Source organism: Grampus griseus (genome assembly GCF_964374135.1).
Source record: "Grampus griseus genome assembly, chromosome: X".
NCBI classification, from domain to species: Eukaryota; Metazoa; Chordata; class Mammalia; order Artiodactyla; family Delphinidae; genus Grampus; species Grampus griseus.
Window position 1 is genome coordinate 114,203,001 of NC_138999.1, and position 27,048 is coordinate 114,230,048.

A 27,048-nucleotide genomic window follows, 5' to 3' on the forward strand; every position below is an offset into this window, starting at 1 on the left:
TATGTAAACTGATTTGTTCCTAAAATAATCTCCAATCAGAACATGCCATCTCATTTATTAGCTTTCCTCCTCTCAACAGATGTTCTGAGTCCTCATTGTTTCCAGATTACAATCAGGTTGTCCATAATACACAGATGCAGACATCTGGGCCAAGGGAAAATGGGCAAAACCATTCAATCAGGTAATGGAGGAAATGCTTCCTGCAAGTTTGTCCAGCAGCTATTCCTACAAGTGATATCCTGAAGGTGCTAGTCTGAGCTTTGCTGCAGTTCTGATACCTGAAACCAGAGTGGACTTTAAAGTGTGGCTGCCTGATGTAGTGGAAAAAGTAGAGGATTGGGAGCCAGACCTGGGGTCAGAACTCAGCTCTACCAACTTACCTACTGATTACACTTGTACAAGTCACTTCCCTAATCAGAGTCTCACCTGTAAAAAGCAAATAATAAAAGTGCAGTCATCCCTCTGTATCCTTGGGTATTGGTTCTAAGACCGCACGCGGATACCAAGATCCTCAGGTGTTCATGTCCCTTATATAAGATGGTAAAGTATTTCCGTACAACCTAGCACATCCTTCTGTATACTTTAAATCATCTATAGATTACTTGCAATACCTAATGCAGTTGTACATGCGATGTAAATGCTCTATAAATAGTTGCCCATGCACAGCAAATTCAAGTTTTGCTTTTCGGAACTTTCTAGAATTTTTTTTTTCTGAATACTTTCGATTTGAGGTTGGTTGAATCCACAGATGTGGAACCTGCAGATACAGAGGGCTGACTCTAGTACCTCATGGAGCAACTGTGAGGAATCAATGAGATGAGACATGTGAAAGCATTTTGTAACATGTCACCCATAGTAATTTAAGGTAACTTTATCTCTGCTCTGGAACAGAGAAACTCTAGTCTTACTATACTTAGAAAATTATCAATGTCTTCAGAAATTGTGTTTAGCCCAGTCCTCTACTTATTCAAAACAAAACAAAACAAAAAACCCAAAACGACTCTAAAAGGAAACAAAGTCTAATTAATCTGTGGAAGGAAGGAGTGCACAACTCTCCTAGCATAGTCACATTCTTTCCACTTCTACCCCCTTATTTAAACTACAAAATATCCACGCAAAATGATTTGAGTAGACACTTCATTAAAGAAGATATACAAGTTGCCAAGAAACAAAGAAAAGGTGCTTACCATCATGACTCACTAGGGAAATGCAAATTAAAACCACAATGAGATAATACTACACACCTGACAAAAAGTCTATACTCAGTAACAGTACCAAGTGTTGAATAGGATGTGGACAAATTAGAATCCTCCTGTATTGCTAGTGGGAATATAAAATGGTAGAACCACTTTGGAAAACAGTTTAATGTTTATTTATCATATGACCCTCCGGGGTATCTACCCAGAAGAAATTAAAACATATGTCCACACAAAGACTTCTACGTGAATGTTCGTAGCAGCATTATTTATAGTAGTCCAAATCTGGAAATGATCCAGATGTCCATCAACTGGTGAATGGATAAACAAAATGTGGTATATATCCAGACACTGAAAGACTACTCAGCAATAAAAAGGAACGAAGTATTGATACATGCTACAACATGTATGAACCTCAAAAACATTATGCTAAGTGAAAAAAGGTAGACACAGAAGACCGTATCTTGTATAATTCTGTTTATATGAAATATTCAGAAAAGGCAAATCTATAGGGACAGAAAGTAGCTTAGTGGTTGCCTAGGGCTGGGAACAGGAATGGGAAGTGACTGCAAACTGGCATAGGGAAACTTGTTGGGCTGATGGAAATGTTCCAAATTGGATTGGGGTGATGGTTGCACAACTGTATAAATTTAGTAAAACTCTTCAGACTGTATGTATGCTTATAATGGGTGAATTTTATGAAATGTAAATTGTATCTCAATAAACTGGTTAAAAATATCTTTGTAATAAAGAGAGAAATGCTAGTCAACGTGACAAGGGAGGAACATAAGCTTGGATGAAAATGCCTGCCCTTGGAGTGAAAACCCAGTAAGAAGCCAGCAATGTCTTACCAGACTCCTTTCTTTCTTTTTTTTTTTTTTAAAGTAATACACAGATTTACTAATACCTTCTGAAAATAATAAAGTAAAATAAACTCTTTGGAAAGTACTACTTTTGGGATTCCCCCTGGGCTGTGACTCCCACCCCACAGGGAGATATTGAACAGGTGCAGCTCTACCTGTCTCACTGTGTGCCACTCACGATGCAGTAATACACAGCAGCATCTTTCAGGGCAGCGCAGGGCAGGCTCAGGGTGCTGGACTTCCTCTCAGTAGGGATAAACAGAGATGCCACTTCATTTACAATGTTTGCCAGACTCCTTTCTTACCCTAGCTTTCAGCCACTAAAATCATGCCATCAGCCAGGAGGCACACTAACTACAGGAAGTTCAAGTTGATACTTTTTAAAACTCAATTGCTATTCTTCTGAAATCTCTCTTTTCCATGCCCACGTCTCTCACTTTTCTCAATATTTGTTTTATTTTATGTTGTCCCCCAGGAAATGTGTTTCTTTGCTCAGTTTATACATACTTCTTTCTTCTACAGTATGCATGAGCTCTTTTCTCTACCTCTTACCTAATTCCATATTCATGGCTCTTACAGCCAGTATTTCATAGCAATGAATTTATATTGGAACAGACAGATCCCATCAGATAAGTGAACTACTTACTTGTAGAACTAGTCATTTCCAATGTATACTCACTCTTTTATGGATGCAAAATACCGTTATTTATCCAACAATGCAGGAGTGACAAGAAAATGAAAATAGGCCAGCTAGACAGTACTTGTTTGAGTTACTCGGTGAGGACTGGAGGCCTCCGAGATAGAGCCAAAGGCAGAAGTAGCCAAAAGGAGTCTTTGACACTCAAGTGACAACGTAAAGCATCTCCACCTGCAGTACAATGCAATCATATAAGGTAAGGGAGTCTATTTTAGAAAGGTTTCTTTTTTTAAAAAAGTTAGCATTTTGGTCCTAACTTTCAAGTGTCAAAAATACCTGGGTTTCCAGGGTCCCAAGAATTCTAGTAACTCAGTGTTTAAAATGTACCTAAGAAGGTACGCCAGATTCCTGATTTGTTCATCAAACCACAACCGACACATTCATTAAGCTATGGTATGCTGCAAAGAGCAAAGAATTTGGAGTCAGAAGGCTTGGATTCCCATCTTCTTTGTTTCCTCCGCTTGCTAGAAGTGAAATCTTAGGCAGATCACTGAACCTCACTAATCCCTAGTTTCCTATGCTATAAAATTAGGATAACAGTAATACCTACCTCACAGGGTTATGGGAATTAAATGTGTTTGTGTGTATAAAAAGCACTTTGTAAACTGCAGAGACCCATGCAGATAGAAGATTTCTACTTTCCAGAAAACTCCCAAAATTCTTTATATGTTATCCTGAACTTATAGGGCACCCCCCCAAAATTACTTTAAAAAACATTGTTTTCATTTCCCCAACTCTAAGGGGTCTTGTTGACCCTTGGCATACCTGGCCTTGCATATGGTGGTTTCTTACTCGGCTGTACGCATTAACAGTTAGCCTGCACAGTGTTTGGATCTGTTTCTTACACTTACACTTCCTGGCTCACAAAAGAAAAAATACTGTTGATCCAACATTTCTATTGCACCACTTTTCCCGAAGGATTTCCACACGCATTCCCCGCTGGGTGAGATGCAACTGCTGTTTAATAGCACATAGCAACACTATGCAAGAGTCTAAGACAGGATGCGAGAGAGGCAATATTGTATGCAGCTGAAAGGACAAGGGAAGCCAATGTCAACAGATGCAATTACCAGATGTGAACTTTGGCCAAGGAGGTCAGGGCAAACTCGCCTTTAAGAAGTGCCACGGGACCTTTAATGCCCCAGAGTCATTGCAACTTTGGCATCACATCTTATTCAGCATGGAATATTCTGGAGCCCTGACCCTTTGTGGTTGCATCAATCCAGTTTTGAGTGGGGGCTGTGGGTGACTTAAATGGTTTCACTAGCAGATCTCCCCTTGCTATTCAGAAGGTAGGCTCTCTGGAAAATTCGCTTCTAAATAATAACTTGGCATTATTTGGAGTGATTTAAAGGGATGACAGCTAGAGTGGATCCGGACACAAGCCACAATTTAACACTCCTTCCCCCATGTGGCTGCCTTTCCCCCCTCCAACACACTGGGAAGAGCATTGTACTCCAGTCCCACACAAACTTGGAATGAGCCAATTGTCCTTATTTTGTTCTCACTTTGCCACTTATTTCCTTTCCAGTACAAGGCAGGTGCACTGGTCCTTGTAGTGTAGGACCATGGAAATGCACTGGGAAGAATGATGCTCTCAAAGGCAGCAGATGCCTTAGCCAACCAGATCCAAAGAGAGAGTAACGAAGTTCACTCTTAGTAAACTGAATTCTCCCCAGGGCTTCCTCTCTAAGGCCATTCGTGAGGACCTACACAGTGGTGTCCAGAAAGAAACTCTACTGGGGGCAACATAAATTCACCCAAGGATTATCTATGAAATTCTTGAAGGCAAAATAGTAAGGATGTGTAAGCACCTGGTCCTCAAAATGACTCATTACTAAATATTTTAACTGAATCTATTTTCAATACAGCAGGAAGTGTCGAATACTTATGTATTTGCACATGATGAGAAGGGTTTATTGTCCCCTAGGGAGTCCACACATGTGGGTCAGACAAACTTCCTATTCTCACACCTTTACAAAAACAAAGAAGGAATATGGCCTGCCTGCTTATTCCATTCTGTACTATGAGGTGTTACTTTAAAAATCTGAACAGATCCTTTATTCATGATAAAACAGGGGAAAAACCAATCACCTGGAATTTATGATCAGTTAATTTTCTCATTCTCCAACCTAAAAATGAATTGCTTGTTCCTTCGCCTGCCAACCTTTTCTCCTCTGTCCCCTTCCTTCCCAACCACTAGTGTTGATGAATGAAGTCCGTTCGTGGTTTGTGGAAGTGTTTATCTAGGAAGGGTGTGATATTTGAATGGGGGGGGGGTATACCAAAGCTCCAAGTTGGCCTCAAAAACAATAAATCACCAATAATATATCTTGCACTTTCCCACTGTTCACTCCTCAGCCGGTGCCCATGCACAGTGTAAGTCTTTCTGTTTTCTCGTATAGGTACATATGAATGCCTTGCCTCTTAATTTAGTTGTGGACCCTCAAAGAGTAGAGGCTGAGTTCTAATACCGTCCCCAAGGGACCTGGCTGCAAGGGAATGATACTGTTCAGATTAAAAAAGAAAAATCTGTTGTTAGACTTTTCTCTCAGGCTGCTAACTCAGGTTTATAACTGCCCAAGCTGTACTTCCCGAGTCCCCCAACTCTCACAATTCTCTCCAGGTACCTTCACTAATCACCAAAGGCGTCATATGGTTTCACACCTCTATGTTTTGCCCATGCTGTTCTCTTAGCCTTGAGTAACCTCCTCAGTTAAAATTCTGTTTATGTTCCAAGAATCATCTCATATATCATTTCCTTCATAAATTCTTCCCCAATTCCTGTAACTGAGTCTAATAGTTTCATCTGTGCTCCTGCAACACTTTGTTTAGACCTATCGTAGAAGCCCAATTATTGTAATTATTTGTGCCTGTGTCTGTCTCCTCTGAGACCAATGGCTTTTTGAGGGTGGAACTGTGTCTGATTCATCTTTGTGCCTCTACAGATTCCAGGGCCTAGCCAAGTGCCTGGTACTCAGTAGCTAAATAAACAATAAGCATTTAGAAATCAAATGTGTTGATTTATTGAACTGTCTGTATGTCTTCTAGCTGTTAATCAAGGAGCCTGGCATAGACCACAAACTCAATACAGAACACAGAACATCTGTGTCGGAATAACTCCCCCAATTTTTAAATGTCAAATTTTTGGAAATTTGTTTAAATTCTTTTGCTTGCACGAAACCTTTGTAGGCCTGGCAGTTCATAGGAAAAAAAAAAATCACTGACTTATACCTCCAAGCGTTTAGCCACAGAACATTTTGCAGACCGTTAAGAATGAGGGCTTCTGTTTAGGCAGTACTGGTTAATTTCTAACACAGAAAGTTATTTCTGGTATAGTGCATACATTATTTTTCGCTTTTCTCAACACTGTCACGCCCTGAACAAACACTCCTTTTTGGAGAGCCTGCCTTTCTGAGGGTCCCAAATAACAGGAACCTCTACAGGAGTGCAATCTAATGGTGCCCCTCCCCCTTCAGCCTATCAGAAGCTGGGTTGGGGGTCTTCCTGCAGGATGTTCTTGCTGTGGCCACCAGAAGCTCCAAATAAATGACCTCAAATCCTTCTCTAGAAAAAAATGAGGGGAAAGTGCCTTAGAACATGTTCCACTGATACTAACTAAACATGTTTGCCAATATGTCCAGCATCAGGCCCAATAAGTCAATGGGATGTTAGGTGTCGATTTGCAGTGGGTTTTTTTCCCCCTTTCTGAATTCTAGACATCTTGGAACCTACGCCATTGATATTCCAACATGCAAGTTATTAATGACTAACACAGACAGAATTACCTGCTGCTACATTCCAGGTATGTTTATGTATTTCCCTGTCTAACCTGCTTCCTCCCTCCAGCTGTCTCAGTGTGGGGGAAATGGGGATGTTTCCCCCTCCCCTGCATCTTCTCCAACAACTGTGATGTCAAATGCAATTATTTGCCGAGGAATCTGCTGTACGCATGGATGAAAGGGACACATGCAAATCCTCAACAAGAAAGGGAAATACCAGCTATGGGGAAATATGTCCCGAAAGCATGCCCCTCTGGCCGACTCTGCTCAAGGCCCCCTGCGCACATATTAACAAGCTGAACACAATATGACTTTAGGAATGCAAAGAAAAAACTGTTTAACAGTTGAAAAATCTCCTCCTCAATCTGAGGTCAACCCAGCTAATAAAAAAACTTCAAAAACTTCTGAAAAACCATGAATAAGCCCCAGATGTTCCCGTTCTCAGCTGAACTTTCCACCAAGTTATTTCATACCCTCTGTTTTTCACAAGTAAAACTATTGCAACCTCTTGTGCTTTCCTATCTCTTTCCAAAGAAAACTGCCTCCAGTCAAATTCCTTCTCCCACCCACAGTAACTAATTGTCCATACTGTTATTCATCTCCTTTTCTGAAGAAGAATTAAATTGGCAAGACCCCTTAGTGCAAGGGTGGGAACCTTTATTCTATCAAGGACAACTGACCCACAGAGGGGAAAAAAATCAACGGGGGCCACACACAAGTAAGAAGCCACTGGATTTAGTTTAGTTTTTGTGGAATAAATATAAAATATTCACCTCATCTCCTTTAAAAAAAAAAAAGAACAGAGGGGGAAAAAAAACTCCATTCAAAAGATAAAATGAATAGTTAAAAAATACTCCAGGTCTACGCTATAGCAAGTTTGGGCAATGAGGTGGTAATACAAACAAACAAACAAACAAACAAACGATGTGGAGGGAGAGAAAAGAGAGATAAGAGAACAAATGGGAAAAGAAGAAAAAAAAGAAAGGTAAGGAAAAGAAAGAAAGAGGCCAGGGGATTGTGAAAGGAAGGAGAAAAACAGATCCTGAGAGAAAGGAAAAGAGGGAGAAAACAGAGAGAAAGGCTTGGCAAGGTCCCTAGTTAACGTGTTAGTTACAGTAAACAGCTTGTCCCACCCCTGGTGCTCCCTGTACTATGGGCATTAGAGTAAGTTCTCACTGCCCTTTGAAATCCTTATTAGCTTTCTAGCAGTTTAGGCAAAGTCCTTTCTGTGCTGAGAAACAGCTGGTCTGCTTTGATTTTCAAACTTCAAAGCTATTTTTGAAATAAAGGTTATTTTCTCAAGAAAGTCTGAAGGTTTTACATGTGTGTAAAGGAATGACTCTCTGACGTTGCAAAGCTGTCAGATGGCCTTATCTTTGGTCTCTGAGAGATTAGGGCTGTCTTATTTCATAGAGTCTGAATGTTATATTTGGAATCAGCATTTATTTCATTGATTTGAAAGTTTTTTTTCCCCCAAAATTAAACTTAGTTTGGGGTTTCGCTGGATCCTGGTGTAGTAGACAATATAAAGTGGAGACCACATACACATCTTGAAGTTAAGACAAAACATACCAGCATTCACAGCTCTTTAATCACTACTCTTCTCCCATTGACAGCTGAACTTCTGAATGACTGCACCTAGCAACCCACTAAGAGAGAAGTTGCTTTGAAGCTGCAGTACTGATTTTGGAGCGACTATGTACCTTATTCCCAGAATATCTGGGATTACCTTCTGCTGATGGTGTATTAAAGAAGACAAAATGCAACAGGAAAGTGTCCAGAGAAGGGGAAATAAGATAATGAAAGGTGGAGAACAAGGCAATGCCATATGACAGACTAAAATCACTGGCCTTTTTTTGAGTCTGAAAAGATGAAGGCTAATGGGGAAAATGAGAGAAATGCATACAGTTGTGATGGGTAGGTTAACTATAATCTTATGTCTTAGAACACTGCTTTTTCTGATTTAAAGATGATTTTTAAAAAGTATTTGGGCAGAGTACACAGAGGTAAAAAAGAAAATGAAAACTACCCTGATATTGCTAATGTTTTGATATGTATTGTTACCGACTTTTTCCCCATAAATACATTTACACATGTGCTAATTTTTGTTAAAATTGGACTGTACTTTACTACTGTCTCATCACCTGCTTTTTTACTTCACAATATGTCGTGGATATCTTTCTATCCATAACAATGTTTTACAAATATTTTTAATGGCTACAGATTACTCCATTGTATAGAAATGACACAGTTCACATAATAAATCTCCTACTGATAGATATCTGGGTTGCTTTTAATTTTTTTTTCTATGCAGACACCACCACTGAAATATCCCATACACACATCTTTGTGGAGCCTTGGAAGAAACTGCTAGAGGTAGAGCTGCTAGTTCTACGCTACTTCCAATGACCTGCTACATGATGAGACTGTCTTAATGGTTCTTCTTCCCTCCAAAGAGTAGAAGAAAGATCATAGAACTTAGAGTAAAGGCAACCTTTTAGTCACGTGAAATCTGAGTGTCATTTTCTTCATCTGTAAAAGAGAATATTAATGATGGCTAGCTCACAGGGTATTAGTGAGAAATAAATGTGGTAATATAAATTAAAGGGCCTCATAAACTTTAAAACACTTTAAATGCAGAGATTCTTAGTTTCTCAACATCTTTATATTAAGAATCTGGAGGCACTTTTAGTGAGCACACCCTCCTAGATGTCCCCCACACTGAGAGGGCCCCAAGAAACCTCTGAGGGCTTGCCATCATCCAGAATAACACTTCCGAGTCTCCAAACCTGAACTGGCTGCCTACAGGGTTGAGGGGAACCCTTCAACCTAGCAGATGTCTGGCTGCCACGTACCACGATGGCATTTGGCTCCGCAAGTTGTGTGCTACATGGCATTCACCTGGTGACTGTTTACCATTCTCTGCTGTACTGGGGAGAAAAGTTTATCATGTTCTCTTCCTCCTTTGGCCCTCTATAAATACACCCAGTTTGCGTGGGCCTGAATTGAACGTTCTGGCAAGAAACCAACTTTCTCAGGAAGAAAGAGATCAGTTGCATTACAACACAACTTGCAAATTCCTTTCCAAACTTCTGGTGTTTTTGCTTTGAAAAAAAAAAAAACCCGCTGCTGTTCATCATCACTAGCCAAAAGCATTTATAGATTACGGATTTTTTTAATCTAGAAGGGAACATATAGCATGCATGGTGCTTTTTATTAGATGTTTCGAAACACCCAGTAGTACCAGCACTCAGCAAGTGCTCGATAAATGCTGTTTAGTCTCGATTACTGTCTTTTTCCAGGAGCCATTTTTTACTTTCCATTAAAGACAGAATCACTAAGGGCATAGAGAAAAAAATCGACCTATAAGAAAAATTCTTACATTATGTGGAACATGAGAGTGGGTGGACAGGAAGAAGAGGAGTGAGGAGTTGTGGGGAAAGAGGTACCCCTCCCTCAGGGAAGGTAGCATGGCATAAGTGGGAGTCAAGTCCCATATCTGGGGGACCTATAAAAGGAAGGCAACAAGTATTTTTGTGGCAGAGACAGAAGTTATACAAGTGGATCAACAAAAGAAAAATATAAAGCAAAATATAAAGCCACGTTGGAGACTACAGTGCTACAAGAAAACAGAGACGTAAAAAAAGAATGCGGGTCCCTAGAGGCCAAGGGCAGTGAGTGTCTCATCGATTTTTCTAGTCCCTGTGCCCATCAGGGGATTGGTGGTGAAGTAAGGCAGGCCTGGACTAGGGTGATGGCATACAGATGGAAAAGGATCTCAGACAAAGAAGGTTCCAAAGAATGATCTGAAAGCACTTGGTGACTGAATTGCTACAGGGAAGAGAGTTGAGGACTAGTGATGTCAGCAGAGAAGTGATAACTTCAGTGAGTGGCACATAGTAGGTCCAAAGAAGATGCTGAAAGTAGACAAGGTCGCAGACCCATTTGTCCTCCCTCACAGAAACTATTTCCTAGGGGAAAGCACGAGAAATCTGTGTAAACAGGATAGGTGGTGATAAAGATTTTGATCACTTTATTCATTTTCATAGGCTGCAAATAAGAAAGTTTCCCAATATCTAGCCACCTATAACTGAGGCATGAATCACCACAGTCTCCAGGATCCAGAAAGATGAGTCCAGAAATAAAAGAGACACATGAATTACTATTTCATCTTAGCTCTTCAAGCCTTAACAAGCTGAGCTTGGAGTTGAAAGGAGACAGCCAGAAAATGAAAGTTCCCGTTACTCAGGCTCTGACAGATAAAAGTAGGTTTTCCATCTTCGCTCAATACTGTATTTTACAGTGACAGAATAGGCACAGTAGGAGGGAGCAGGCCACAGCCTGGGGTCTCTGTCAAAGATCATTGCAGAGCCGCCAAATGGAGGTCAGAAAAGGGAGACAGAACAGTGAGTGCACAGATTTTCCAGGTTCTGCCAAGTTAAGGAACTTCTGAGCAAACAGAATGAGGACTCTCGGGGAGGACACGGTACTATTCCACCATGTTTCTCAAGAAAGTGAAGAAAGAGAGCAGATCTCAAATGTTCTCACTATAGAAAAAGAAATGGTAATTATGTGATGGAATGGAGATGTTAGCTAATGCTGTGGTGGTCATCACTTTACAACATATAAATGTATCAAATCAACATGTTGTACATCTTAAACTTTCACGATGTTATATGTCAATCATATCTCAATAAAGCTGGAAAAAATAAAATTTTAAAGTGAAGGAAGGACTATTCTGTTTTTCTTTTTTTTTTTTTTACATCTTTATTGGAGGATAATTGCTTTACAATGGTGTGTTAGTTTCTGCTGCATAACAAAGTGAATCAGCTATATGTATACCTATATCCCTGTATCTCTTCCCTCTTGCGTCTCCCTCCCACCCTCCCTATCCCACCCCCCAGGTGATCACAAAGCACCGAGCTGATCTCCCTGTGCTATGGGGCTGCTTCCCACTAGCTGTCTATTTGACATTTGGTAGTGCATACATGTCCACGCCACTCTCTCAGGAAGGACTATTCTAGATGACTTTTGGCAGATTTAGAACATTCTGTACATACTTTTATGTTAAAACTGTAATGTAACATTTAATATTTAATATTTAATGCTGGAAAGAATCCCCCTACTCTCTTTCTTTCTTTCTGTACGTGCGCGTACACTTTCTCCCCTATTCACATCTGTCCCGTGTACAAAATACATTCACCCTATCCCAATAGCCCTTAAAAGTCTCAACCCATTACAGTATCAATCTAAGTCCCAAGTCTCATTAAATTGTCTTAGCTCAAAAGTCCCAAATCTCATCATCTCAATCGAGTACTAGTGAAATGTCGCAGATGGTCCATTCTGGGTCAAAATTGCCCTCTGTCTGCGTACCTGTGAGACTAGGAAACAAGTTATCTGCTTCCAAAATACAATTGCTGGGACAGGCATAGGATAAAAGTTACAGTCTCCCTAAACTGGAGTTAAACAGCCAGTTCAAAAGTTGGAACAGAATCCTTCACTTACTCGTGCAATAAATAGTTATTTGTTGCCTACGATGTGCTAGGCACTGCTCTAGAAGCAGAAGATACAGTGGTGAATGGGGCAGATAAGACCCTACCCTTGTAGAAGTACTGTAAACAAGCTTTTACGCTGCCTGTCTTCTTCGCATCTGCTCTGACCAGCAAGGGCACAACAGGAGCGCTCAGGTGGAGAGAAAAAGCGGCATCCAGTGCCTGCCTGCCAGCCAGCCCCCACTGGTGAGAGGTCAGGTCAGCTCATTGTCAGCATGTGCTTGAGTAAACTGAACAAGCAGGGTCCAATATATAAAGTGTATAAAGTTCTTGGAGACCATTCTAGGGAAACAGCACAAACTGTTAAGTAGCTGCCGTAATTAGAAAAACACAGGAGTTGCTAACAAATTGGGAAACTATGTTTTAAGGAGGTTGGGGAAGGCAAACAGTCACCGCTCCCCTCGGCTCCCCTCCTGCCCTTTGTGAGGCTGTCACGAAACACAGTCGTCTTTCTAACACATCTAAGCACCCACGGTGGCAGCTGAAGAAAAACCACTATAATCTCTCTCAATCTTTCTCACAGTTTTGGTAATTTTTGAGACTTGGGTGAATGGATGGCGCTCAACATTCAACAGCCAAGGAGCCACTTTTCATTGGAATCCTGACTAAAAAAAGCGTGTAACAAATTGATTCAAAAGTAATAGTTAACACATTCATCAGGGACTCTAAATACTCCATTGTGAGAACTTCTACTTAAGGTTCAATGACGTACTAGAACTAAAAATTTTTTTTTTTCTACTGTGAGACCTGGATTAGGTACCGGTCTGCTGTGCAGTCACACCACGCTACCCTCGCTCCTGAGACCCGATCCACTGCCCGCTGCAGCCTCCCCAGGTCCTGGCTAACAGCCAAAAGATGACTGGCCCGACTTGAGGAACAGCGCAGTTCTCATCCCCTGCACTGTTCTGTCCGGAAGTGGAAAGCAAGGTTAATGAATTTTAATAACAAGCTTCGCCTCTTTGCCTCGTAAAACCTATCAAGCTTAACTGGACTCCTTGCTTCCAAGTTCTGATCTCCAAGCCACCCTCATGCTCCTCATGGAGCTAACATCATAAAACACTGATCTGACCGTGTCAGGCTGGCTCCAATCCCTGCACTGGCTCTCCACTGCTAAAAAAGTTCAGATTCGCTATACTATTCATGGCCCTCCCAAATTTTGTACCACCACCTTTTCAGTCTCATCTTTCACTGCCTACATCCTCTTCCACTCTGGCTACTGATGTACTTTCATGTCTTTGTGCCACTGTGCATACCACATTCCTCTGCCAGGAAGATCCTTCCCGCTAACCTCTATCTGTCAAAATTCTCCTCATCTTTCAAAGCCTTAAAGGCTTAAAGGCTACCTATTTTTGAAGTCTTGTCTAATTCCCTTGGTAGAAATTAATCCTTCCCTTCTCTGGGTGAGCAGAGCACTTGGTTTATACTTCTCTTGTGACACTTACACTATGCCTTGGATTATAGTTACGTAGGTATGTTTTCATCACCCTCCTTGAAAGCAAGAATTGTGCTTAAGTTATCCCTGTATCCTCGTCCCCAGCCCCTACCCCCAGTACACAGAGCTGCTCAATACTGTGCAAATGAATTCAAATGATAATGATATATGTATATGTGATAAGTCTGTATAAGGAGGAGGGGTTCTCTGTCTTTATCAATAGAGCCCACCAAACTCAGCACTACACATAAGGTAAACATTCAGTAAATAACTGCTAAATAAACAGTGAGGAAATATATATGTATATAAAATATACATATTATATAAATTATATATATATATAAATTTTATTTTACTTTATTTTTTTCCTGATGAGTTTCATTTTGAAAAGGGGTCACAGAAGTAGTCATGGTTTAACTGATTTCCAAGAACAAAGGCTATTCAACCAAGTAGAAGCTCAGAGCCAAGCTCCGTCTCAGCATCTTATCGTGAAACCTGTAGCTTTAACAATAATTTGTACTGTGGGTTATCAGATTGCAATTATTGATCAAGCAGTTTGCCCCACAACAGTTCAGGGAATGGTATTCTGTAAAAAAGACACCAGCAATAAGAAAACTGCTCCCCACAGGGATACCCTTATCCTGCGCTTGGGTCTGGCAGACAAAGGCAGCAGCACCACTGGATTCTGGTCTGGAGATCCTTCGGCTCTCAACTGCCTTCAAGCATCCATATGTAGCTATAACGAACTGCCTCTAGGCTGGCTTAATCTTTTGTATTAGCTCATTAATGAGTCTGGATTCCTTCCCCATTTTCCATGGTATCCCAGGCAGGGACAAAGGCTCAGGCAGCAGGGGACAGCTTTCCTTTTGCCTGACAACAAGTGGTGGCCGGTCCCAGCCTGTAGCTAACAAATTCCATAGTTCTTTGATGGTAGGGCCCATGGAAGGGGTCTTGTCTGCCTTAGGCTCTGCAATGCAAAATTGAGCTTTGGGAATTTGGGCCTAGGCAGTGTTCCTGGCATTTGTGACATCACCCCGACAGCTGAAAGTGATGGTGTCTCAAGGAAGCTAGTAGCCCCAAGCCCTGTGAATTCTTTCTGCTCTGTCGGCATGTGAAATACACACACTCACGAACATATTATAATGCCGCTCAAAATCATTCTAAATACCTCCTGCGAGACATCTGCCAATAAGGATATCAGGTCAGCCGGGTTTTAAATATAGGAACCTCTCACCATCTTCAACCAGAGAGCAAGATGCAAAAGGAATGCAGATGAACTTGCCCTGAACTTTATAGCTCTGAAGTCTCTTCACTTGATACCATCCTTCCATGAAAGGTCCTGGTGGGGCTGAAGATTAAAATGGGACTTCAGGACCATGATCTGTAAGATCTCTAAGCTGTACTCTAAGGATAGCCTGCCTATTTATAGATGCTCCACTTCAGGGCAGAGTTCAATCTTGGGAAAAGCTGAGGAACTTAAACACACACTCCTTCGTATATATATGTATATATATGTACATATGAACATATATAGGTATGTATATATGTATATATACTTTTTAAAATTTATCATCTTCATTTTCCATTCAGTTACTCTGAGCCAAACCAAACTTTAAATAGTTTAAAAATCTGTCGAAGATTGGCTAGATATATTTTTCCAAGAACCTTTACGGTTTAGATAATTATGTGTAAAATTCTAAAATCATTTAAACAATAACCCAAACTAGAAAAGTTGTAGTCTCTACATTCCAGAAAGTGATAAGTTGAGGCAAAGTGAATCAAGCCACTTAAAAGGTTACTTCTGGGGCTTCCCTGGTGGCGCAGTGGTTGAGAGTCCGCCTGCCAATGCAGGGGACCCAGGTTCGTGCCCCGGTCCGGGAAGATACCACATGCCGCGGAGCGGCTGGGCCCGTGAGCCATGGCCGCGGAGCCTGCGCGTCTGGAGCCTGTGCTCCGCAACGGGAGAGGCCACAACAGTGAGAGGCCCGCGTACCGCAAAAAAAAAAAAAAAAAAAAAAAAGGTTACTTCTGACTTTCCTTTATGTTAACTCTTCATACTATCATAATATAAAGAAGAAGAATAGCTTTAATTTATTGTGTTACTACATGCATCATCTCTAACACATCTACTAACCCTTCAGGATAGATTGTAGTATACCCATTTCACAGATTAGGAGACTTGAGTACAGGGAGGTTAGATAATTTGGCCATTAGCTAGGCAACTACAAAGTGACATATCTGGGCCTTAAACATAGATCTATGTTTGGTTCTAAAGCCTTTGTACTTTCCCCCAAACTAGATTACACAGTGTTATGGCTCTCAAATTTCTCATTATGACTCTAAATCACATACCAATAAGATTTTACAACCGAAACAGGTAGTACTAGTTTATTAAAAACTCATGTGGAATAGTGAACTTTACAATCCCAAATATTTCTCTAGCTACTTACTTGCATGCCCCTCCCTCCATTCCCCCCACCAATAACGGCCCCACCATCAAAAGAGCGGCTAAGTCATGTTTGTGAATCTCCGTGTAATACTTCCCATTTCTCCCTGTAACATTTCACTTTGCTACTTTTCTCTGCCATTCCATCCTACTGAGACATTTTTAGATCCTGATTGTGTTATCTACGTATTAGCTAACCCCATCTAGCTTCATGCCATCACTAAATACTAGAAGTATGCCTTCTCTGTCTGCAGTGAAGTCACTGGTAAAAACTTCAGGCAGTAAAGGTCAAAGCAAACAACTAAAAGCCTCTCTCCAGGCTGACACTGATACGTTAAGAAAACACTCTTTAGGAATGACGGTTAATCAGCTACACATTTACCCAACTATATGATTACTTAGCCAACATTTTGTGTCACTTGTTTAAAAACGATCATAGGAATTTCTATCAAACACTTTGCCGAAATCTCGATATACCATGTCTGCAGCACATGCACACACACATAAGCGGAAGTGGCCTGATTTGTTCGGAGTGAGCCCACGGTGGCTTCGGAACGCTCACGCTCTCCAAGACTCTAGTCTAGAATTCTGGGAACATGTGATACCAGGCTCCCTGACTTGTGGTTTCCAGTCCAATTTCCACTTCGTATTAAAGGTGAGGGTAAAAATCTGTGCCTGTCTCCAGTCTTTTGGTTCTTCTTTTACTTGTTATGATGACTCAAAATTTGCTAATAGTGATACCATGATAATAACCAGAAGACTCTTCAGTGCCCTGGGATATAACTGATCTGAACTTGGGCCTCATTATCTATGACATACCACAGTGGTAATTCTCTTAGCTTTTTCGGTTTTGTCAACTGCTTACCCATGGTACAGAATAGATAGTACCTTGAAAACTGATGAACTAGCAAAATATGGACTGTGAAGAAAATAATATCTAGATCAACTAATTACACAAATAAAATCGTACTTTAACTATGTTAGGAAAGTATCCAATAGGATGAAGTACATATGAATAATAATGCAATTTGCACCTTGGACATTAATTACAACTCTGCTGGAAATATTCCACTTAGTACCTGCTATGCAAAATCACTGTGGTTGCTATCTAAAGAAAGCATATAGTTAGGGATACAGAATCGACCCCATCATTATTAGTTCACATTCACTAAGTACTAACACTGAGTCTACATGGAATATGGAAACACCCCTGGTCGTACGGCAAATAAGTTTACAGTTGAAGGTTAGGTCTCAAATAACCATAGGCATAAAGGAGTAAGGCCAAACCTTTGGCTGAGCCAGTCAACATGGGGCTGCCATCCAGGGGCAAAAGTATCTGCTCTCTGTAGAGAAGCTAGCTTTATTCCCATTGAACTTTGGCAAAATCCTAATGACATGGGCAAGGAAAACTCAGCTGTGTTGGTCTTCAGCTTCAAAGAAGATGCTTATGGCTCACTAGTACAAGAATAATGGCGGGCTTCCCTGGTGGCACAGTGGTTGAGAGTCCGCCTGCCGATGCAGGAGACACGGGTTCGTGACCCGGTCCGGGAAGATCCCACATGCCGCAGAGCGGCTGGGCCCGTGAGCCATGGCCGCTGAGCCTGCGCGTCTGGAGCCTGTGCTCCGCAACGGGAGAGGCCACAACAGTGAGAGGCCCGTGTACAGAAAAGAAAAAAATAATGGGCCTTCCGATAGGAACATCACTTCCAATAGGAATAATGTCACCACCAAGCCGTTCATACTTTCCATGTTGTCTCCATTTTAACTAACAATTCATTTTAGGAGGTGCCTAACGGGGACTGGAAGGCATTCTGTGACTGCCTTGTGTATTGCAGATACTTAGTACTTCATTGAGTGAATGCTCAAATGAAGAAATGGCTCATATGGGATTAAACCTTTAACATTAGCTTCGAGGGCTCCCTGAGACGTTTTATCGTTTTAGCAGTTGAAACCCTTTGTTTAAGTGAAATCTTACTTAGAAGACCCATATGTAAAGCAGATTTTAGACATGCTCTGGTTAAAACAGGAACGGGGGACTCAGAATAACCCCCGCAGCATCTCTCCCACATCTCTACTCCCCGTGGAATATGATCTGAATACACTGCCTAAACAACTGAGTTAACTGGCACAGAAACCCACTGACTAATATGGTGCTAATTTTGCCATCTGGAAGGAGGGAGAAGGCACTGGATAAATTATTACAGGGTGCCCAGGAAGGTGGAGGAGTTGAGATTCAGAGCATGAGAGTGAAAGGATGACTAATCCTGAATGTGGACAGGAGCCCAAGTCAGACTCTATGAGTGGGTATAAGACCAGGAGCAACAGCTCCTGCTGAATCTGCTTGGTTTTGGTCCAGTGATCCCAGCAGAGAGCCCACCCCCACTCCCAACCCACATGCAACAACTGCTCACTGGGCTGAATGAGGCAGGAGGCGCTGATGTGTACTTGTTACGACCAAACACTAGTTAATAGATATGATAAGAGATAAAAACTTGGCAAATTCATGCCTCGTGCTATATCACTTTCTGTTCCAAAGATGAACGGCTTAAGTAGGGGCTTCTGCTATGATCGGGAGTACTGTATAAGAAAATGTGCTTGCATGTCTGCAAGCATGCTTTGCATTATACGAGAGCCTTTGGAAGCAGAGCAAAGTCACTATACAATATTGATCTGTTCATTTTCCAGTCCCAGCTTTGTCATTTACTAGCAGCATGACTTTGGACAAGTCATTCCACTCTCTTGGCTTTCATTTCCTCATCTATAAAATCAGAGGGTTGGACCCTATGACCTAAAGGCCCCTGCAAACTATAATCCTGCACTTATGTAACACTGCCCTTTAGCACAGAAACTGGTTAATACTGAATATGAAAAGTACCTTAAATTAAATCAAAGTTTAGAAATAAATTGAGGGCAGCACAGGTTGCATTCTTTGAATGAACTGATCAATAAAATACTGTATATGAGGGTCTATTCTGTATATGCCACTATGTTGGGTGCCACAGAAGACAAAGAGTTGTGTGCATGATCCCAGACTTAAGAAGCTGACAGTCCAGAGGCAGGATATATATATATATATATTCATAAATATATCTGGGTAAAAGTTGTCTCTGAGTTTCCAAATAGTATTTGAACATACATATACCAATATACTGCTTATAATCCAGGTTTATGGGGGTAGAGAGCAATCATTTGTAACTGCTTACGTTTGCTGTGTTGCATTTGGTCAGTAGGTAGATGTAAATAGAATATGAGACCCTATGGATTTCATAGATATTTTGGAAATACATTCCTAACTTTGTAAACCTAGTAGTCTTCATAATTTGATAGAATTTCCTTTTCATATGTAAAACCTGTCTTCCCATAGCTAACACTTCTAATACTTCCTACTAAAAAAAAAAGTTTATGGGGCTTCCCTGGTGGCGCAGTGGTTAAGAATCCGCCTGCCAATGCAGGGGACACGGGTTTGAGCCCTGTTCCAGGAAGATCCCACATGCCGCAGAGCAACTAAGCGTGTGCGCCACAACTACTGAGCCTGCGCTCTAGAGCCCGTGAGCCACAACTACTGAACCCGCGAGCCACACCTACTGAGCCTGCACTCTAGAGCCCATGAGCCACAACTACTGAGCCCCTGTGCCACAACTACTGAAGCCCGCACACCTAGAGCCCGTGCTCCGCAACAAGAGAAGCTGCTGCAATGAGAAGCCCGCACAGCGCAACGAAGAGTAGCCCCCACTCGACGCAGCTAAAGAAAGACGGCGCGGCAATGAAGACCCAATAAATTAATTAATTAATTTAAAAAAAAGTTTATGAAAGAGTACAATACTGCAATGAAAAAGGATCATGTATTTTCCTTCATTGCTAAGTCAAGATCACCACAACACTGCTATCAACAACGTTTTGGCCTACCACTCTTGACTCATCTTCCATTTTTGAATAATTTAATTTAATGTGCAAGGACTAAAATACATGACCCAATTTAAGTACCTTTAATCCTGTATATTCTAAATAAAGCAAATAGTTCATTTTCAAGAAATTTAATATGAAGTACTTGGGAATTCATCTTGGTGCACTATTATTAAACTGTACATAGTAATTAAGATATTAAAAACACATGCTCCCCAAAGCCACCAGACACTGTAATTATTTTTCAGTCTATTAAGCAAAATGACAGAAGTTTTTTTTAATGATAAATGTGTTTTGGAACGCATCAGCTAATTCCCTTTTGCTTCATGAAATCATGTTTAGCTCCACAGAGTCTAGGTCTGGTATTTAAAGACCAATTCACATTGTCCTTTTGTAACTCAGAAGTCATTCATTGGCTCTTGTTAACATGCCACTGTATGGAATATTACTCAGCCATAAAGAGAAATGAAATTGAGTTATTTGTAGTGAGGCGGATGGACCTAGAGACTGTCATACAGAGTGAAGTAAGTCAGAAAGAGAAAAACAAATACCGTATGCTAACACATATATATGGAATCTAAAAAAAAAATGGTTCTGAAGAACCTAGGGGTAAGACGGGAATAAAGACGCAGACATAGAGAATGGACTTGAGGACACGGGGAGGGGGAAGGGTAAACTGGGACGAAGTGAGAGAGTGGCATGGACTTATATATACACTACCAAACGTAAAACAGATAGCTAGTGGGAAGCAGCCGCATAGCACAGGGAGATCAGCTCGGTGCTTTGTGATCACCTAGAGGGGTGGGATAGGGAGGGTGGGAGGGAGACGCAAGAGGGAAGAGATATGGGGATATATATATATATATATATATATATATATATATATATATATATATATGTATAACTGATTCACTTTGTTACAAAGCAGAAACTAACACACGATTGCAAAGCAATTATCCTCCAATAAAGATGTTAAAGAAAAAAACCAAACATGCCATTGTAGATACTCTGTCTTTCACACACACACACACACACACACACACACACACACACACACACACACACTGTGGCTCCATATGGAAATGGCATTTACTAGAGTTCTGCCACACTATTTGCATGTGAAGAAGTGTGACAGACACTGGCACATCTTTTCATTTGGAAAGGCCTTTTTTAAAATTTGACTCTCAAAAGGTTTCTCCTTTTGTTTAGAAATGTTAGATCAGTGTTAGCTTTTCTAGCAACCACTGGAGTAGGCTAGCATTTTATGACCCTCACTGGTTTTACTGTGAGAAGACTATGGAAAAAGTTACTCAAAGCATTTTCGATCATGCCTGAGATTCATTTAGAGATTTTAAAAAATTACATACTAAGGTATGTCCTGGGTACTTTTCTGACATGTAACAACTTTATTAATTAACTGATCAAAAGTATAACTTTTGGGACTTCCCTGGTGGCGCAGTGGTTAAGACTCCGCCTGCCAATGCAGGGGACACGGGTTCAAGCCCTGGTCTGGGAAGCTCCCACATGCTGCAGAGCAACTAAGTCCATGCGCCACAACTACTGAGCCTACACACCTAGAGCCCGTGCTCCACAACAAGAGAAGCCACCGCAACGAGAAGCCCCAGCACCGCAATGAAAATAGTCCGTGCTCGCCGCAACTAGAGAAAGCCCGCGTGCAGCAATGAAGACCCAACGCAGCCAAAAATAAACAAACAAATAAATAAAGTTATAAAACAAAATGTGTAACTTTCTGTTTCAAAAGTCAGTGTCTTTTCATGACACCAGAGTAATCTGTCAGGCATCTTAAAACATACTTTTCAGGTATTGGTGAAGGGGGATGGAAGTGGAGACATTCCACTGTCTGCTGTACATTTAAAATTTTCTTCGACCATTTAAAATCATTTTATGAATTCGAGATAGCTAATCAAAAGTCTGTCTGCTGTCTATAACTCAAAGTGCCTCAGTTTCCACACCATATTCTGTGGTGGTCAGTTTTCTAAGACTCTTCCCAACTGAGACTTGGTAAACAACGTGCTTACTCTTTCTTTGCTGCTGATTTTGGAGCTTCAGACCACAGACATTACTATATTAGGGACTTGGAAATCATTAGACAAATTGAGGACTTTCTGCTCTTTGTACTTCTACGCATCTTTTATATATGGATCATACTAACCATAGCAAGGTGTGCCATGGCTTTAAAGATGTCGAAGGAAAGAGCACAGAGACTGAAAGCCAGTATCCTGGATTCTAGGTCTAGTTCTACCACTTACTATATGAAGATCACTTAGACTTCCAGTGCCCACAGTTTCTTCATCTGGTAAATCTAGGTAATAATGTCTGCTTCTGAGAGTCACTGTGGAGATCAATTTATGTAATGTACATGAAAGAGCTTTACAAACAAAATTGTGCTATGCAAATTTATGGCAGAATTATTATCATTCCTATGGAGTCACACGGCTAACAAGATGTGAAGGCAGGTCACCTATCTGATTCTGGAGAAAGGTGATAAATGCCAAAGTGTTTGTACAGTTTAATGTTTTCATAGCCTAATGAAAACAAGGCAGTAGAACAGAAGAATTGCATGGGGGGAAGGGCAAGTTTAAGTTCCATCTGCCCAGGCTGGAAGACGGGTGGGAAGGGAAGAATCTCTGAAAAGATGAGAGGTTACGAAGTAGAAAGGGGTGACCTGGGAACAGGGTGTTTTAAAAAGAGTGGCAGGAAAAAAAAAAAAAAAGAGTGGCAGGGCAGAGAATAAAGTCACAAGACTTGTTCACAAGAGGGTGCTGGGTTAAAGCCTGACCTTGAGCCACAAATCACGGAATCACACGGCTGGAAGGAATCTTAAGAGGCTACCTCGTCCACACCCCCACCATTCAGTTGGGTATTTCAACCATCCCAAACAGATGAGACTTTATCCAACTTTGAATGAAAAGCTCTGACACTAAATGAGCAGGTATTGACTGCTGTGGCTTCAACTGTTTACAACAGGCAGGGAAACAATTTCTGGAATTTCATTTGAACCTGAACTGAAACGGGAAAAACAATAAACAAGCTAGATTCTCCTTGGGAACAATAACTTCTGTAGCAGTTTAGGTACTGCTAAATTAACACTAACCACATAGCTACTCTTAGAGAGAAAATGTTACCAACAGAACTGGGTTAGAGGACAAACGGCCCACAGTGTCATGTGGGAAAGAATGTATTGTGATCATTCCTGGTATTTGTGGGTCCTTCTCTCCATGCAGGAGCCCTGGAGCAGGATACTAAGAAAAACAAAATTTGGTTTTTTTAAAGCAATATGGCCCAGCAAATGCCAGGACTGACACTGAAGACTTAAAAGAGTTCAATTCCTCTCCTAACACTAGACAATAAATCCTCACACAAATTAGAACCTGAAAAGGAAATAAAAAGGGTCCTCATTTCCAATCGTGGGAATGTTACACAAGAACTCTGGCTTGGAAGGAGGAGAGGAGGACATTCCACACCTGCAGGCCTTCCCAGGAAAAGGGCCCAGGCCTGACCCTGAACCCATCCCCTCAAGGTTACACCGTGAGACTGTCAATATGGAAATAATGTTACATTATTCCCTTAGTGAATATATTATTTCCAGTGCTATCAACAGTAACCATAACCTGAAAGGAGGCAGCTGAGAATTTCCATGGAAGAAAGTGAAGAGTTATTTTGGGATGTGCTCATAAACGGCCTAGCTACAGTCCATCTGGAGGGACACACATGGGCACAGACAGAAGCGTCTCCGCGTTTATAGCTGTGTACGTTGGAGCATCCTACTGTAGTTTAACAGATGCAGCACCAAGTGAGGGGCTTAGGAAAGTAACGTTACACTCCTGGATTCAGCACTCACTTACATGTGAACCGGGGCAAGTTAACTTGATTTTAGCTCCTCATCACTAAAACTTCAGGTCAGTTTAGCCAGGCATTCAGTGAATCCAGATGTTGGGCCGTGTACAGGAAACAACATCCGGATGATTAATTGAATTTTCAACTGAACTTACCGGATGTTTTGGCAGCATGTCTGCACAGACTTTAATGGCTTTCTGCCTCAGTTTCCCTAGCTATAAAAAAGGGACAGGGCTTCCCTGGTGGCGCAGTGGTTGAGAGTCCGCCTGCCGATGCAGGGGACACGGGTTCGTGCCCCGGTCCGGGAAGATCCCACATGCCGTGGAGCGGCTGGGTCTGTGAGCCATGGCCGCTGGGCCTGCGCGTCCAGAACCTGTGCTCCGCAACGGGAGAGGCCACAGCAGTGAGAGGCCCGTGTACCGCAAAAAAAAAAAAAAAAAAAAAAAAGGGACAAACATCACTTACCTCACAGGAGGTAGTGAGGATGAAATAATATCCAAGGATAACAATGAGTTCCTGAAAAGCATGGTTCTTTGACAGTACTATACCTTATACAATTCCAGGCTGGATATTTTTTCCAACATGAGCAGTTAGACTTTTAGGACATGAAAGCACCTTGAAATATGGTTCAATGCTATACAAATACAACACATTATCATCATCACCATCCTAACATTCTTCTTTATGACTTCTCTAAAGTACCTCACTTTCAGATTGAATCATGGCCAAAATATGAACTTTATTGAGGGTCTGAAAGAAGACATGTTTTGGCCATGTAAAGCAACACAGATGAGAAAAAAAAAATCAGTGTGGGTGTTTGGAGCCCAACCAATTTAACAGCTCAATTGAAACAGGTAAAACTGGTCTATCAATGAGAATTAATTGGTTGCTCAATGGTATTTGTAAGGGAACCAAAAATGTTCACACATACATCCATGGCAAACGTAATTATAATGGTGACCTTTCCGACACTGACAATATACACCTCGCTACATATGAAGTGGCTTCAGCTTTTGTGGCTGGAAGTTAGTGTAAATAGAAAGAAGGAAACAATATGGGAGAGAAGAGAGATGCATCAAAGGGATTTTTTTTTTATTTTTATTTTTTTTAAAGGGATCTTTTTGATCCACCCAAAATTTGGGTGGCAGAATTAGACTGGCAAAAAGTATTAGAATACTGCTCCCTTTCAAACTCACTCAAGTCCTGCCTATAGAGAAAATCCTGAATGGACTAATCATCTTAACTGTGTCACGCATGTGCAATTATATATTTGTGTATATATGTAAAAATGTATAATTATATATAAATTTTATATAATGGGATAATATAAATAGATATAGATACATAGATATAATATCCCATCCTCATAATGACCTTGTAAGGGACAGTTTTGACAACTCTAAGTACTATAGATGAGAAAACTAAAGCTCAGAGAGGTTGAATGATTTGCCCAAGGTTATATATCTAGTAAGATACACAGGTGAATTCAGATCCATCTGGATCCAAAGCCCATCTTCTTTTCATGATATTACATGGTCTCCCACAGCATTAATATCAAACATCCAAAGTCTTTACTAAAGGGGCTTGCTATAAATATTTTTAGTGACTATTGGATCATATGGTCTGATGCAGCTCTCCCTTTTTTCACGGTGGGCATCCAGTCACAGGTCTTTCTCTGATATTTCTTATGAAATCCTTCTTACACTAGCCTAGTCCACCTTAGGCCTAAGCAAACCACCCAAAACTGACGAGCAGCGTCACTGCCTGGCTCTTCATTATAGGCTGCCTTTTATTTGTATTTAAGCACTTTCCATGCTTGTGCGTCTCCTCCAAGGAAGCTGTGAAAACAGGTTAGACTTCTTTTGAATCCTCAAACTCCCTGGTACCTGGCTGAGCACACAGTAGGTGTTCCTTAACGTCTGTTGACCAAAGAGATCTGTGGACAATATTCTTCATTTAGAATTAGGGGCACAGTAACGGACCCTGAGATTTTAGCCTCACCAGTGCTTGGGTCTAGCCAGTGGAGTGGAGCCACACAGACACATTTGGTTTGAGATAATCTGGAAATAATTCAGAGGAGCAATACTGCCATCGTCCCCAGGTAAAGCACACCAGTTCAGCAGTGAGTGGTTTACACCGTGCTCTGAATTCTTCAGAGGTGTGTTTTGAAATAATCATACTATATCTAACCAGGCTTTATAGAACTTAGTGAGGTTGTGAGTTCACCAAAAGAAGGATCTGTTATGCAAATACTGCCACTATCCTGTGCTCAGCAGCAGGAACAGCTATTTATTACTCCAAAGTGTAGTGAATACTTTCACATGCCATTTGCAGTGAAATACACCACTATTAGAAAGCCCTTCCAAATATTTTCTAAAAACCGCAAAAATTTCACTGCTGAACTTCATATTAAAAAATGAAATCATGCCAGCGTTGTCATACAGAAACCTCTGTCCTTGCATAAGGATTTTAGTTTCATTAAGTTCTTCCTAGGCTACAAATAGAAGTCAGTGGTGCCAGCGCCTTCCCACCCATGGACCGTGGGGTAGGAACACTGTCACTCTGGTATCTGGTGGCATTTTTGATGGCATTTAAAAAATTGTGGCCACAAAGCAATCACAAGCAGATGGTACAACTAACTTCTATTTGTGTCTTAGTTACTAAACTCCTTCTGAGAGGAAAAACTGTGTACAGGTTAAGGGAATCTGTGGGTGTCTCGGTGCATGGCAGTGAGTCAGAAGTTGGCAAGGGTGCAGTGAAGCTGGTCCTCTCGTATCTTGCTGGTGGCAGAAAAAGCTGATATATCCCCATTGGAGAGTGGTTTGGAAACATGCATTAAAATGCTCACATCCTTTAACCCAATAACCCCAGTATTTTAAGAAAATGATCTAAGATCAGGAGATAGCGCTATGCAGGAGAGGTAGCTTTATTTATAATGGCAAAAATTTGAAGCAATCTGAATGCATAGCAAAAGCAGATTGATTAATTATAATTAATACTTAAAGGAATCTTCTGCGGCCACAGAAAATGATTAATATGAAGATATATGGCAACGTGAAAAAGTGTTTCCAATATAGTGTTCATTTTAAGAACTAGAAATCACTTGTATACTTCCAATTATGTAAAAAGTCTGTGTGATTTTATGAACAAATATTAAAAAAGAACGTGTGAAAATGAAAACAAAATAGACTAGTTGGGTTGTGAGAAGTGCTTTTCCTTCTGTTTTCTCTTATATTACAATGTTTTCTTTATAATTTAAAAGTGGGGTGGAAAACAAGGGTCAGAAGTCCTTTTCTAGCAGAGAGAATCTGAAGAAAAT

At 41.0% G+C, this 27,048-nt stretch overlaps 1 protein-coding gene across 1 annotated transcript in view; it reads right to left on the reverse strand.

Moving 5' to 3' along the window:
- The window catches only part of GPC3 (glypican 3), a 442,885-nt gene that overhangs the window by 101,857 nt on the left and 313,980 nt on the right, over positions 1 to 27,048 (reverse strand). The window lies entirely within an intron of this gene.